We start from the raw sequence: 6,897 nt of genomic DNA, 5'->3' as shown, positions 1-6,897 counted from the left end.
GGGGGGAGGACGGTAGGAGGGGGTGAGATTTGGAAGTGGAGGTAATGGGGTGCGTGGTGTGAAGTGAGGTGGGAGAAAAGGAAAGCGTGAGGGGACCCATTGCCGCGCCAGGGGATCCGACGCGGTTAAATACCAAAAACTCCATGGGCTCCCCCATGGAGTTGGCCGCAGCCCGCCCGCGCCCCCGTGGTCGGCGCGGACTTCTCCGTACGGATGGAACACCCTGCCAGCCGGTCATGTCAACCCCCGGCCGCGACGAGGACGTGTCGCGAAGTAAGGAAGGGGGTCTGTGGTACAACTCCACACCGCGACCCCCGGTGGGAGATGAGAACCCCCGAGACGGGCGGTTACTACTGTAGTAATCGTGCACGCGCCCGCTGCGAGCACAGTAGTACCTCCACGGCGTACACGTGACACAACCGTTGGCGCCGGCCGTGGCCACGGGCACACGTGTGCGACCATCCGGTAAGTAATTAGCAATTAGTGGTTAATGGCACAAATTAGCCAATTTAGTACAGTAGCTGGTATACAGTATGTAACAGCTACTGTAGCGGGACAGGTGTCCTGGCGTCCCACTGAGGGGTTAAGACCAGGGGCACCTGCCCCGTTCCAGTAAACGGGGGCAGACTCGCCTCCCTTCCCTTTACGGCTTTTTGCTAACTCCGTCCGGTTTTACCTCTAAGTCTCAGGCTTCTAACCCGTGACCGGCCGTCCGGATCTGACACCACCGACCGGCTGCGCGTCACCGGCCACGTGAGCCTTCCCTCTTTTCGAGTCCTTCCGTACGGTTCGCGCTCGCGTGGGTTACCCAGCGTCGCGCGCTCCCTTACCTCTAACCCCCCTCGTTCCGAGTGGTCGGGACGAAGGTAGTTATACCACAGGAATGATGACAACGTCCATACACATGGTATATTTCACGGCCAATAAAACGAAACAGAAGCAACTACAGAACAACTAGGCACCTGCAATGCCTGCAGTTTTGTGGGGGTTTTCTTTGAAGAACTTAGGGACTGCATTCGCCGTGCTCTAAACAAGCCTGTTGAACTTATCGAGGATGCACTGAACGTTGTGAGAGAACGAGTACCGACCGGTGTCGGTAAACGTAACAACCCGGAGGGAGATCCCGTAGGGGTGATCAGATGATACTGGAAAGGCAGGGGATAACTCAGCTTGCACACGGGGTCCACGTACCGCCACAGGTGACAGGTGGCGTCGGAATGGCCACCTGTACCGCCGTACGTATAACGTCCCGATAAGGTACAGTAGACTAGAAGGTCCTACTGTAGGGGAGTAGAAATTAGTGTAATAGGAGTGTCAGCCGGGGGAGTCCAAGCTAGCACACGTGGTGCGCGCTCTGCCTGCGAGTACAGGTGGCAGGAGTACAGCCACGTGTGCCGCTGTACAGATTACTCCCCGGTGGAGTACAGTAGAGGTACTCCACTGTAGTGATCCAAAGTAGAAGTGGATCACTACTGTACTGCCCGGCCGCCGGAGGTCGACGTACTTAGGGGCCGAGGCAGTACGCCCCCAGAGTAAAGGGGGGCAGCGACCCGCTTTGGCGAGAACTGAGGAAAACAGGCAGATCGTCCCGTGCGGGTTATTCTTGAGGGCCGGAAGCACACGCTCCCCAGTTTGGTCGTTCCACCGCCAGGTGGAAGCGTACGCGCATTGAGCCCTACCCCCTCCGGGGTCGCAATTCCACTCGCCCGTTTACCGGAGTCATAACCGCCGCCCTCGCAGAGAGGGTGGTGGTATTGTAATTTTACCGCTACCGTGGACCCCCCCTCCGTGACGCGGTAAAACCCGAACCGGAAGGATCCATATTATTACAAACGTAGTTGATGACATTCAAGAAGAAATGGAACTTTATCGTGGCCATCGTGTCAGGGTAGCTAATCAGCAGCGTGCTATGGGATCACTATACGAAGATCTCAAGTCAGATTGTGAGAATGGTAACCCTACTACTCACGCTGTTGTTGTAATGGACTGGAAGATGAAGTTCGAGTCTGTGTCAGCAAGAGAGACCACTCAGCAACACTTTGGAAAACGTGGGATAGGATGGCATGGGTTTCTTGCCAGTTACTACATGCTTGTAGAGACGAATGCGGTGCGATACACGGTTTATTGTGATCAAATTCTAGATGGAACAAATAAGCAAGATGCGTTGGCAGTGAGTTCCATGTTGGAAGCCTTTCTCAAACAATTACATAAGGAGCTGCCATTCATAGAATCCGTTACTTTGCAGTCTAATAACGCTGGATGTTACCAGTCCACCGAACTTTTATTACTGATTCCATTTATCTGTGCCCTGTCTCCTATCTCGGTCTCTCGGTTTATTCATACAGAAACTCAAGATGGCAAGGGACTTATAGATGCACATTTTGCGCGAGGCTCTTCTCATATTGAGAAGTTTATGAAAACTTCTCAACGAAACATGATCAGAAAGATAGCGACACCCAAGGGCTTATCGGCTGCTTGGACGTGGGGCGGTGGCATTCAAAATTCTTTTGTACAGCTTGTAAGTCTTGATCGATCGCGGTTAACTCTGCTGAGGGAAAGAATTCTGAAAGTTTGTGCGGAGGCCAAGCTGCACTTTCCCCGGTGCAATGATTGCTTCTTTACAGAAACAAGGGATTTGTCATATAAGATATCATTTGCGACCATGTGACGGAGCCAAGACACAAGCAAATTCGTTATACTATACGAGCATATTCCTACTCGGGTGTTGGGGGCGGTGTGGAGTTTGAAATGTTGTTGAATAGCCAGTCCTTTATTCCAGTACAACGTGATGGTACCCCAGAATTAGAAGCAGAAGATGGTGTAACAAACATAGAGGATTTACAAATAGTAAGTGACTATCAAGAAGGTGATCACGCTCATTCGCAAAATGACTTTATAATTGAAACTGGACGGAGATATGAATATCTAAGTTCAACAGCAGAAAATCGAGGAATACGAAGTGATGGATTTGAAGCAGGTACAAACGCAGGCGTCGTCTAGGATAATGAGAATAATTCACAGGACATTGTCAACATTGATGAAAGCATATCTTACAATGCACTAGAATGTTATGCACCGTACGGACCACCTTACGGAGAGGGATTCAGTAGCATGCTCACTGGTACTGTAGTAACTAAGCGTTCTCGACTTGGATCTATGCCATGGCCGAGGGATCGAACCAGAGCACAACGCTTAAACTCACAAGGTAATTTGCCCGTGACAACAAGAAAGGATATGGTAGCATATACGGTCCGTCAAGCAAATAACCTAATATCCAGTGAGGTTATAAGGATCAGAGATGGGCAAGACGAAATGCCAGAATATGGGCTGGAGGGAAACTTCGAGATTCCGAGTGAACAAATGAGTGTGCAAGGATGTACACGGAGGCCGCGGAGAGGAAAAAAATATGGAAGTTATATTGAGCAGTACAGAAGCGAGATTAAGGGGATGTTTGAAAGAGGGGCGCAGGCTTCTGCTGACAAGCTTGGCCCCTTCGCTATGCTTGAGAAATTGCGAGAGAGGTGCCCACGTAGGTATAGCCTTCCCGGTGAAAACGAAATTCGACAGGAAATTACCAGGATACTTGGCACACGCAAGAATAGAACCGAGTAGTTTCATAACAATGATGGTGCTCCATCAGAAAACATTTCAAGAGGAAGAAGGTACACCATCACACCTCTTCTGGCGGAGGCGATAGTCGGTTTGGTGAATAACAACCCAGCGATTAAGCCTTCCCAGGCGCTGGTAAACCTTAAAATCTCTTTCTTGGAGAGTGGCGTCGTGACTAAATCAGATTTTCCAACAGACAAAGCCCTGAAGTCCAGGATAAGTAATGAAGTCTGCCAGAAAGCGGAAGGAGAAAGCAAATCTCATGTAGGGTTTCCGTAGATAGCAAGCCTAGAATAAAGTGGAGGTGAATACTCAGACAAAGTACAAAAACCTTAATATTCATTAATTCCACTGACATTTGGGACTCGTAGAATGTGCTCATTGCGAGAAGTCTGGCTCCGTAACGGCTCAGGCGATTAAGAAAACTCTTTTTCCGTTAAATGCTGCTCACTCTGAGCTCTACAGCAAGGTAGATTTCATACAGTGCGGTACAGCAGCGGATTTGCTCATTTTCAAAATGTCCTAAAATCCAGCGCTTTTTGACCCACTTCGCTCGTGGATGGGGTGTTAAAGACTTCGTATCAAGTCAGTTCGGGTTCTCTCTGGTTGTAAATAAACTTTTTATTATGCGATACGCACCATGATTTAAATACAATTATTAATTAATTAAATTACAGATGGGTGCAGAAGAGGCATTAACAACAGCGCTGAGAGCCAAGTCAGTTCTGGTGATGTAGTGTATGCATCCAACGCTACATTAATCGACCATTTCCCCTGCCCTCATTTCTTGGGATGGCCCGACAATGCGGGCACTGGTGGAGACACTGCTGGCAGTAGCAGTGCCATGTGCTCCGTGTGGTTCCGTACAGCGATGTAAGTGAGGCAAGGTTATGTCCCATGCAAAATCAGTTTTCCGTGACGCTTGTTTGTGTACCGCATGCGACAGGAGTACCCTGCAGATTCGCGGGTCAAATCATTTGTCTCGCCAACACGCAAACTCGATACCGCACTGGAGAAGCTTGTTGCGACAGGTAACATGCTGTACATATCGCTGAGTCAAAACGAGATAACGATGAGCGATAGAGAGTTTTCCACTCGTCTCTCCCTTCGCTAGCGGATGAGTTGGGGATGGAAAACAGGTGCAACATTAAGGGGAAGCGTAGGGCCGCAAAATGACAACAATCACTTGCTCAGATGGAAGAAACGGCGGTCACCAGCAACTACGGTAAGTGTACGGTAGACGGCATTTTTGGTTGGGCCTAGCGCAGATCTGCACCGCAATCCGCGACGTCTACAGCAGTATGCATGACGGCGAAAATGCTGTTACCAGCAACGTTGCGCCATACTGCGCTTGCTGTGCGCGCATGCCGTAGCATTGCCCCCACTCGATAAACAACACAAAAAAAAGTCCATGCAGATGGGCGTCTATGTGAGTGGCGAGCGGAAACGGACTGTAACTGAGTGTGTGGATACAGGATCTGGATATCTATCTGGCAGACGCGGCAGCAGATAGTGCAGATCTTAAACTCGTGTCGGTACGACGGAGGGGTGAAACTGCGGCAAAGCAAATCTGCCGAGAGATATCTGGCGGCGAGTCGATAGGAGCGCACGTACAGGGGAGGCCGAGGGGCGATTGCGGAGATAGCAGCCGCGACTTTGGATGACGATAAAAGTGGGTGGAGGTGTTGTTGCGCGACATAGTGATGGCAAGGCCGCGTAGTGAAATATTTGGGGGCGGTGAGCATGACGGTGGCGGCGGTACGGTGCGATGTGCGGATGGCGGGGTAGGGGGTGTGCGAGGAAGCGTTGACACTGAGATTTCGAGGGGCAAACCCAATCGAGGGGGCGTGACGCGAGTTGTAAGTGGACGAGTAAGTGGGCGAGAGTTGGAGGGCGTGGCATAGGATTGTGGTGATACAGGCAGAAATGATGGCTTGTGAGTGGACACGATGCTCGCTTACACACGCGGAATGCGGCTGGAGGGGGCCGGTTTACACTGACTTGCGCGCGGGTATACAGGTCGCTCCACAGTATCTCTCGAAATTGAAGGGGAGTGTCTGACGCAGTTGCCGCGCGGGGATTGGTGGGGGCCGCGACATAAAGCAGAGGCCGGAGGAAAAGGGTGTGGAGGGACATGGCCCGCGAAAGGGCGGGGAGGGAATGGCGACGGCGAATGGTTGCCGAGCAAGTGGAAGATGCGGAGATGGGCGCCGATGGTTGGGCGATATTTTCGGGAGCATGGCTCACAAGGGCGCTCCGTGAAGCAGTCGGGAGGAGAATATCTTTCTCGGCTACACGTGTGGCCGGCGGGGAGACAAGGCGGTCACGCTGGCGAGAGGGGGATATGTGGTGACGGCACAAGCGGCCGCGGCTGACACAACGAATAGAAAAGAGAGAAAAAATACAAGCGCGAGTGGATTTCGGCGGCGGGGACGGCGATTGGGCAGCAGGACGTGAGATGATGGAAGAAAGTAGAAACGCGTGTGGCGCGCGGCGAAAAGGAGGCCGGCGTGTGGTTGGTCAGGAGGGGGTGCATTCCTGGCATGCTGGGGAGGCGCGCCGTCTCTGGCATGGTGTGGCGTCTAATTTTTTAAGCGGCCCCCTCTTCACCACCCACCGTTACTCTTTTTGCCAGCAGCTCGCTTTCTTGGCCCTCATTGACGAGGCGTCACGTTTTCGATAAACGGCTCCCTCCTCCACAGCACTCTCCCGTTTTTTCTTCCGATTTTCTTGCTTTCTCTCCCTCGCCGCCCAAAATTCATTCATTCGAACTCCAGCACGCACCCCACCCCCCCTCACGCCCTCTGTTCACGCCCTTTCCGTCCATTCCCGTCTTACAAAAGCCTCCTCCCTTTCTCCCCCTCCCTTCCGTTTCGCCCCTTGCTTTTTCCCCCCAGCCGCCCCCCCCCCCACCCAGCCCCCCTCCACGCTTGTTCCCACTTTGCTCGTTTCAACCTTTTCTTCACCTCCCATTTTTACCCACTCCCTCCTTTCCCCCACCCGTCACACGCGCATCCCCTACCACCGTCCTTCCGACTCCGTTCATCTGCCGCCCCCGCCCCCGCCCTTTGCCCGCCTCTTTGAGCCCGACCCATCCCGCTTCCAAACACATAAGCCAGAAGCTTGCACGCCGCTCTACAGTTATCGCGGACAGGAACCCTGACCCCCAAACTACATCACTGATTCCTCGTTCGTACTTGCCAAAAAACCAAATACTTTCGATTGCCATCGTGCTATGTGCCAACAGACACCCCCTCATCATGAAGAGAGTCCTTTGTCTACAATCGA

The sequence above is a fragment of the Chondrus crispus genome, genomic scaffold, assembly GCF_000350225.1.
Source record: "Chondrus crispus Stackhouse genomic scaffold, scaffold_267, whole genome shotgun sequence".
NCBI lineage: Eukaryota > Rhodophyta > Florideophyceae > Gigartinales > Gigartinaceae > Chondrus > Chondrus crispus.
This window is presented reverse-complemented; position numbering follows the sequence as displayed.